Source organism: Macrobrachium rosenbergii, chromosome 54 (genome assembly GCF_040412425.1).
Source record: "Macrobrachium rosenbergii isolate ZJJX-2024 chromosome 54, ASM4041242v1, whole genome shotgun sequence".
NCBI lineage: Eukaryota > Metazoa > Arthropoda > Malacostraca > Decapoda > Palaemonidae > Macrobrachium > Macrobrachium rosenbergii.
The window spans coordinates 61,001,895-61,011,762 of NC_089794.1; positions in this window are offsets into that span (position 1 = coordinate 61,001,895).

Here is a 9,868-nt window from a genome sequence, read left to right on the forward strand (position 1 = left end):
CACCACAGTAATAGCTGGATAAAAGGGACAGTCACCACAGCAATATCTGGATAGAAGGGACAGACAGCACTGTAATACCTGGTTAAAAGGGACAGACAGCACAGTAATACCTGGATAAAAGTAACAGTCATCACAGTAATACCTGGATAACAGGGACAGACAGCACAGTAATACCTGGATAAAAGTGATAATCGCCACAGTAATACCTGGATAAAACGGACAGTCACCACAGTAACACCCGGATAAAAGGGACAATCACCACAGTAATACCTGGATAAAAAGGACAATCACCAGAGCAATATCTGGATAAAATGGACAGTCACCACAGTAATGCTTGGATAAAAAGGACAGTCACCACAGGAACACCTGGATAAAAGGGATAGTCACCATAGCAATGCCTGGATAAAGGGGACAGACAGAACAGTAATAACTGGCTAAAAGGGACAGTCACAGTAGTAATACCTGGCTAAAAGGGAAAGTCACCACAGTAATATCTGGATAAAAGGGACAGTCACCACAGTAATATCTGGATAAAAAGGACAGACAGTACAGTAATACCTGGTTAAAGGTGACAGACAGTACAATAATACCTGTTTAAAGCTGTCAGACAGCACAGTAATGCATAGATAAAAGAGAGAGTCACCACACTAATACCAAGATAAGATGGACAGTCTCCACAATAATACCTGGATAAAAGGGGCAGTTGCCACAGCAATACCTGGATAAAAGGGACAAACAGAACGGTAATACCTGGGATAAAGGGACAGTCACCACAGTAATTTCTGGATAAAAGGGAATGTCATCACAGTAATAACTGGATAAAAAAGACAAACAGCACAGTAATAACTGATAAAAGGGACAGACAGAACAGTAATACCTGGATAAAAGGGACATTTACCACAGTAAATTCTGGATAAAAGGGACAGTCATCACAGTAACACCTGGATAAAAGGGACAGACAGAACAGTAATACCTGTATAAAAGGGACTGTCACCACAGTAATGTCTGCCGGTTCACCCACAACTGTTCGAAGGTTGAATGTTTGCACGAAAAAAGTAGAAGTCAGTCGGGCTGTCAACACAAACCCCCCCTCTTCCTTCTCTCTCTCCTCCCCTCCCCTCCCTTCCCTTCCCTTCCCCTCACTTCCCTTCCCCCTCCTCCCTTCCCTTCCCCTCCCCTCCCTTCCCTTCCCCTTTCCCTTCCCCTACACATAGACTGTCATTCAGAGTTTTCTGGCCAGTGCCAGGTTGGTCAGTATATATATATAAATTATATATATATATATATATATATATAAATTTATATATATATATATATATATATATATATATATATATATGTGTGTGTGTGTGTGTGTGTGTGTGTGTGTGTGTGTGTGTGCATGCGCATATGTAACATACATACATAAATGCACACAAATCTTTTTTCTGCATCTTTTCTCATTTCTATTTGGGGTCGATGTCTCCTACAGCTTTCCTCCATTGGGCACGGTCAAACACACTCTTCTCTGACAATAATTGTCTCTCCAATCTTCTTTAAGAGTAAATTGCTGGCTACGCCAATCTTGATAGAAATATCATGATAACTAAAATAATGAATGTTTGCAAGTGAAAATGTTGGTTTTCTGTATATGGAAAATTTATATTAAGTCGTGTCTCTAATTATTAAAACATCAAGAAAAAGAATTTTATTGTTTGTTTAAATCTGATATGGTTACTAATGCGTTTAATTTTGAAAGAAATTCGTTGAAATTGCCCCACTCATTATCCCAAAATGTTACGACATCATCCACATATCTCATCCACAGCATGTCTCTAGGTTTTATTGCATTTATTATTATAGTTTCAAAACATTTCATGTATAGATTGGCTAAAACAGGAGCTGCCCATATTGCACCTTAATTTTTGTTTATAGAATGACTCCCTGAATGAAAAGACTTCATTTGACACACATAATTCAACTGACTTTATCATTTTATCTAGGGCTAGTGGGAAATGACCTGAATAAGGGGATAATAATTCTCTCAAAAACTGTAGAACGTCCTGTACTGGTACTTTTGTGAATAAGGAATCTAAATCCAAGCTTAAAAGTTTTATGTTGTGACACATGTGCTTCTTTGAATTTGTGACAAAAATTTACAGAATGTTTAATGTGACTGAAAGAAAATGTGCCTAAGAGTTCAATGCTCTTTTTATCTTTGCTGTCACTCTTACTTTTCTCTTTTAAATATATATATATATATATATATATAAAAATATTCTATATGTTGACGTTTTTATGGGCTCCTTTATATATATATATATATATATATATATATATATATATATATATATATATATATATATATATATATATATATATATATATATATATATATATATATATAATAATCAACACAATCACGTGTGGAACAAAAATAAATTTCTGACTTACATCAGGATCGAACCCAGGCTTTTCAGCTGAAAGGCAGGGGGGCCACCCACTAGGCCGTACAAGTCATAAAAGAAGTTGGAACCTGAGGGCAACTGCACCCAAGGAATTAGCTGGGGAAGCTAACTGCTCGCATACCAGCGTGTTTTCCTCAACTTCCCGACTCAGCAATGACCCAACTGATAGCATTTCATTCGAATTATCCCTTCTGATGGCTGGTAGCACATTTGCAGGAATATTTGTACCAAAAACACCAGATGTGCTATTACAACGATTGTTTATGGTTTCGTGCGTTTGGTAGCATGCTACAGCAAACTACCGTCTTGAAATCCATCCGGACTGGGGAAGTATCCGATCTCATATCTACCGAGATCATAAGGTTAATATTAGATCCTAATAAAAAGAGAACATATATTACACTTCTATGTACCAGTGGAATAGGTGAGAATGAACTGATCTAGTTGTTTTCGATCCTCACACTTGTGCTGTTAAACCGAATTCAGTCAATTTCTTGTTTGAGACACAACAATGAAGGCTGTGGCAACTACTGGTCAAGAAAAGAAACTTTTCCTATGAGGCTGGTTGGATATTTTCCCTTAGGGTCTACGCTTACACTCTTTACTACTTGAAGTATGCGATTTTAATAATACGGGAGGAATTATTTTATATATGTATTAAATTGTCATTATTTTATATACGCGTTACTATAATTTTATCAACAGTAGCTCATGAATAAATATCCGGTGTAAATTTGCATATTACACACAAATAAAAAAAAACATTTACTTTAATATATAAAAAGATATATTCTTCATGTTGACTGAGTGTTTGGCCCTTCTTGATGATGGTATTTCGCGTCTGACGTACGCAAAGTTCTTACTAAGAATACACCTTCTGTCTTATCTTGCCCTGATAAATGGAGCATCCAGTGCAAGTTGAAATATGCGTAGGAGATGGATTCATAAAGAAGTTAATCACCGTAGAAAACACTAGTCACAATATATCTCGCGATCTTTTCAAACTGGATATAGTGTTTGTTAATGTGTTTTAATGAATGTTCACAAAAAACTTTAATCGTCGATTTTATACCTGGATTCTTCCTGAACACATAATTAAAAGGGGTTGCCTAGATCTAGTAGACTTTTATACAAGACACGGATGACTGATGGGAGCCCATTTAATCTTGAAACTACAGAGTACACATATGACTTTTATTCAGCAGATTATGGCTTAAAGGGGCCTCAGAGAGAAACAGTCCCTGGCACATAAATTATACTTCTTCTGTATTCATAGTTTCAAAAAAAAGTGTCAATGTAAGTCTCATTTCAATATTGGATTTATACTATTCCCCATATCTGTTTGCGGTAGTCGGTCTACTAGTCGAATTGATGAAGCCTCATTTCATGTTTTTATCTTTCCATTTACTTATAGACAATATTGTCTCTTCCCTTCAAAGTTTGTCATTTAAAGTTTGAGCTTGTTTGTTCCATTACATCCTCAGTTGGTACTGGCAGAGTTTCACCTCTACTACCGATTGATAGGCGCTTTCGTATATTTGTTAAGCAATCAGTTTTCCCCTCCACAACTTAAGAGTTTTCCAAAGTGAATGATCTGTGTTCTTGGCAGCGATATGGAGGTAACCTGATCACCTGGTATCCAGAGTGTCTTGCATGTCTGTCATTTACTCATTTGCACCGTAACAATGTTGTTCATGAAGCTGCTTTTATAGAAACTCCTAATCTTTCTTTTTTAATTCAGTGTTATATTTTATTATAATATAAAATATAACGGATTAAATATATAAAGTTAAAATAAAAATTGTTCTACAAATTAACATGTATAACATTTTTCCCATAAATACTGTAATCACTAATCTTGCTATTTATACATTGTTATTGCAGATATATTTACCAAACAAAGATGAATACCTCTTCTCGCCTTTCATTGCTGCAGCTCTTAAAGAAAAAAACATAAATTATCATTAAAAGAAACATTTTATCAATGTACAAATATGTTTTTTCTTTCTAGATGTTTTTTTGACTGGCATATATTTTGTAGGAATCAGAGCATATTTTGTTATTTTGATAACGCTTGCAGATTTACTGAAAAGCACATATCAGTTCGGCCATGTACAGTATTACAAACTATTCCTCTAACTTTGCCAGCATTTGTATTTAACTATTTATACCCTCCAATGATATAATTTGAATGCTCAGATTTTTACTAATAACACACTTTCAACAAATTCCTCTTGCCTGGCTCTCAAAAGAAGAATTACATTTTTTTCATATGATGTAAGATTAGGATCTTTCCGATTAAATTTTCCCCCTAACTCTTACGCCCCAACAGGCCTCTATTCATTTCGTTTGATGTGCATCCAATATTCATATCGACTTCCTATGAAATTAGCATCACACAGATTGCGAGGAGGTAAACTCTGCTCACTGGACGTTTCTATTTTACGCAAGACTTTTCGCATTATCTCCGGTACTTGATCAAATGGCAATCAATTTGATATTGCCTTTTAGCGCCAAATGGACCTGTTTTGTTGGAATTACCATACAGATTCCTTCGAACGATATATATATATATATATATATATATATATATATATATATATATATATATATATATATATATATATATATATATATATATATATATATATATATATATATATATATATATATACACACACACACACACACACACACACACACACACACACACACACACACACACACACACATATATATATATATATATATATATATATATATATATATATATATATATATATATATATATATATATATATATATATATATATATATATATATATATATATATATATATATATATATATATATATATATATATATATATATATTTATATATATATATATATATATATATATATATATATATATATATATATATATATATATATATATATATATATATATATATATATATATATATATATATATATATATATATATATATACATATATATATATATTTATATATATATATATATATATATATATATATATATATATATATATATATATATATATATATATATATAACTACATGAAATAATGGTGAAATCTAAAAAATATATGGAACGACATCTTGAATATCAGAACAAGGTCACGTTTCCTAACTGACAACGAGGTCACGGTAACGTGACCTCGTTCTGATTCTTCGAATTCGGGTCCGAATCCTGCTACGGACGCAGATTTTCTTCATATTCTTCCATTTGGATCTTAAACTTTGGTGCGACACGCGTATCCAAAAAGGGGCCAGAAATGAAGACGGGATTGCAGTTATTATTATCATTCGCGTATCTAGTAAAATATTACCAGTAGATTCCATGTGCACATTCTATCCTTTTGTGAACCTTGACGACTGCTGAGACAATGGAATCGTACAAAGAGAGGAGGGCACAGACAACCACAGGTGCCAGTGTCCGGTCCTGGTCGTTTCAGCCGTAAGTCACTTTAGCCCGTAACATCGAAAACAATGTAAGACGTTATGTTTATGGTATTTACCATTATTATTTCATGTTTTACGTTCATCCCTCAAAGGTCTGGTACTAAACACGGAGCCCACTTTTGCACGTAAACGTGCTTACGGCCGAAACGACTTACGGCCGACACGACACGAATGCCCAGTGTCGTGCTCATCACGATACCACTGACGCTTTTCTGAAGCTTGAAGTTTAAAGTCAGTACTATTTACCTTCTCTCTCTCTCTCTCTCTCTCTCTCTCTCTCTCTCTCTCTCTCTCTCTCTTTGTGACACACACACACACACACACACACGTGCACACACACAAACTCAAATATGCGGACATAAGCACTTAATTCTGTTAACAATAACCACAAATGTTTTTTCTCTCCATCATGTATACAACGATTCTTTAAGGTGAAAATCTTTTCTAAAAGGATAAAAAAATCTATCTAGTCGTTGGCCAGAGGAATCCTTAAACTGAAGGATGATACACTGCTATTGACAATGGTGAACTCGTATAAAGCAATAAATTACGAGCCGCTGCTCACTTTTGATGGATGGCTTTTGTGTGCAGAAAAGCAAGCTGCATATATCCAGGATAAATGGTGGGTCTGTGATTCCAGCAGCGGCAGAATACAGAATCTTAATTCTGGAATGTTTGGAGTTTTGTTCTCAAAAGCGCTGGCTCCTGCTTTCAAGTCGTTAGGGAAAAAGAGTAGAATTCATGGAAACAGTTTTTTCGAGTTTTGTTACCGGCAATTGTATCGCCTTAATTGCAACAGTATCGGTGTTCAGTAATCTACCGCCTAGCAGTCAAGAAAATATTTTGTTTTAATAATAAAAGTTTCTGTATTTAACGTAACTGAAAGCAAACGTATGGTAATGCCTCTAATAAAAGAGTGACAGTGTATTTATCCACCATAGTAAATGAAATCTGCTTGGATATCAAATTAAGCAATTAGATGTCGAATCAAGCTGTCACTAACCAAACGCCGGCTGAATTTCACAGTAAAACTATTGAAATTGCTGCATTTATTAACAAAATTCACTACTGTTAGAAAAGAGTGTATTTGCTTTGACATTCGATTAAAAATATCGGCATAAAAATGGCCGTGATTTTGAGTCTATATACTCATAATGACAACCAAATTTGTATAAATTTTCTCAAATTAATATTATCTGCTGATCTTCAGAGTAAATGTCATAAAATAATATATTCCTTAATACTATAGTTATTCAATTTATATATATATATATATATATATATATATATATATATATATATATATATATATATATATATATATATATATATATATATATATATATATATATATATATACATATATACATACATACATACATACATATATATATATATATGTATATATATATATATATATATATATATATATATATATATATATATATATATATATATATTCTCATATATAATTCTCTAGGTTTAGTTGATAAATTAAACAAAATAAATTTTATACTGATAGATATTATTAGTTCTGGTATGGGGATGGTGTATTGATGGTCGAACAACAGTTCTACTTTATTCATGGAAACATCCACCTTATATATAGACGTGGGTGAACTGACTAATTTATTACACACACATACACACACACACACACACACACACACATACACACACACATATATATATATATATATATATATATATATATATATATAATATATATTTCTAGGTTTATATAAATATAAATTTTTGCCCCACTGATGGATTTGTTAGTTCTGGAGTGGGGGATGGTGTGTTGATGGTCCGAACAACAGTTCTACTTTATTCATGGAAACATCCACCTTCGAATAGACGTGGGTGAACTGAATTATTACACACACACATACACACACACACACACACACACACACACACACACACACACACATACACATATATATATATATATATATATATATATATATATATATATATATATATATATATATATATGTGTGTGTGTGTGTGTGTGTGTGTGTGTGTGTGTGAGTGTGTGTGTGTGTACTGTATATATAATCGGTTAAAAAGCCAGATGGTAGAATCAGCACTGATTAAGAAAAGAGACACAATGAACCTCTCAAAATGAGCCTGGAATTCAGATCTGATAAATAAAATCTTACTCCAACCAGTGGTTAAGATGATTTAAAAGGAGCTGTTAACTGACTTCTGGAACACTCTTTCAACTGTATAAATAGCACTGTTCTCTACTTATTAATGCATTACTTGTCCGTTGAGGAGGACAGTTTTTTTCGAAGAATAATGCAATAAACTCTACCTTTTAGTGAACATACCCAAACAAAAGTAAATCTTTGAGAGGTTTTTACAGAAAATTAGTCCTAATGGCTCGAAAGCAGGGAGGAATCAATTAAAAGATTATACAGGGGAAGAGACTGACCACCAAAACTGACCTTGGATTGAATAAGCTGATTACATATTTATAAAGGTACATCACTTATTATATTCTCCTTTTGGTAAACAATAACAATATTTTGAAAAACGAGCATTTTCAAAAAACTATTAAACATACGAATACAAAGAAAATATATATATAAGGTAATTAATTATTAATTAAGTCCATGATTTTATCTTTAATCCTTAGTGGACGGATTGAGCTTCAGTGTGAAGTAAAACAGGTTTGGGGAGGTGGACGGATAGCGCTTCAGCGTGAAGCAGAATTACGCACCACTGTTATGGTAATAATGATTCGAAACAAAGATGCCAATACTTCTATATGCTATAAATTCACTAATGGCAACTTTTATACAGACGTGAGAGTCACTGTTGACAATTTGGTGTATTTTACGCTAGATCTACTGTAGAGTATTGACGTTCAATCTGGTGTAAAAAAAAAATAAGCGTATACTCCTAGAGTATATAATTTCTGGTGTAATTTCTAGTGTAGGCTATTATTCTAAATTTACTCTTTGCTACTATATAGGCTTTATCCTGGAGCATTTTTTTTAAATTAAAAAATCGCAGTAAAGTTAAAAGCCAAAACACTTAATTTGTATACTTGGGAGGGGCACCCCTGGATTAGTCTACGGGTGATATTACTCCCACCCCTCCCAGCGATTGCAATCTCCAATCGACTCCATCAAGTAGCATACGTGATGACTTTCGTTCGTTGATTGCCAACAACTCGGTTTGTAGAACAGTAGAAATTTTAGTAAAGCAGTTAGTTTCAGGATGTGTTTGTTACAATTAAAGACAAACTATGCACAGAAGTCATCCCATAATAGGAAAAAAAAACATAAATCCCTTGCATTCAAAAACATGTTAGTGCCCATGACCAGGCCATCGAGGTTAATAATAACTTAGTTTAATAATGAAGTGTTTGGTTCGAGAGATTCCTGATTAAATTCAGCTTTCTGGATCCCTCGTTATGACTTAGTGGTATGAAAAACTATAAATATGCCTAAGGCCGGAGTCACATTGGAAGTAATGCGAAACGAGAAACTATGAACCCGAAACATGTCACGTGTGAAAACAAAAGTGGTAACAAAGATGGACTGCTTCACAAAGAAATTGACACGTGATGCTACATAGGTTGAAATATTAATACTTATTGTTGTTACTACTACTACTACTACTACTACTACTACTACTACTACTACTACTATTACTACTGCTACTACTGCTACCCACCTGAAGTTCTCAAAAAGATAGGACATTTGGAATCCTATCAGAAGGGCCAAGTACAAAGTACAGATACTACAAATCAGTCTGCAATACCGTCTTGTTCTTATGAAGTCTGCGAAGATGCAGTAGATCTACCAGAGACTGCAATAAGTGAGAGTGACAGTGATTAGCAGTGAGACGTCAAATTCAATTATTCTAGCAATCCTCTAATTTCATTTGAGAAAATTTTTTAATTGATTTTGAATGATGTTAT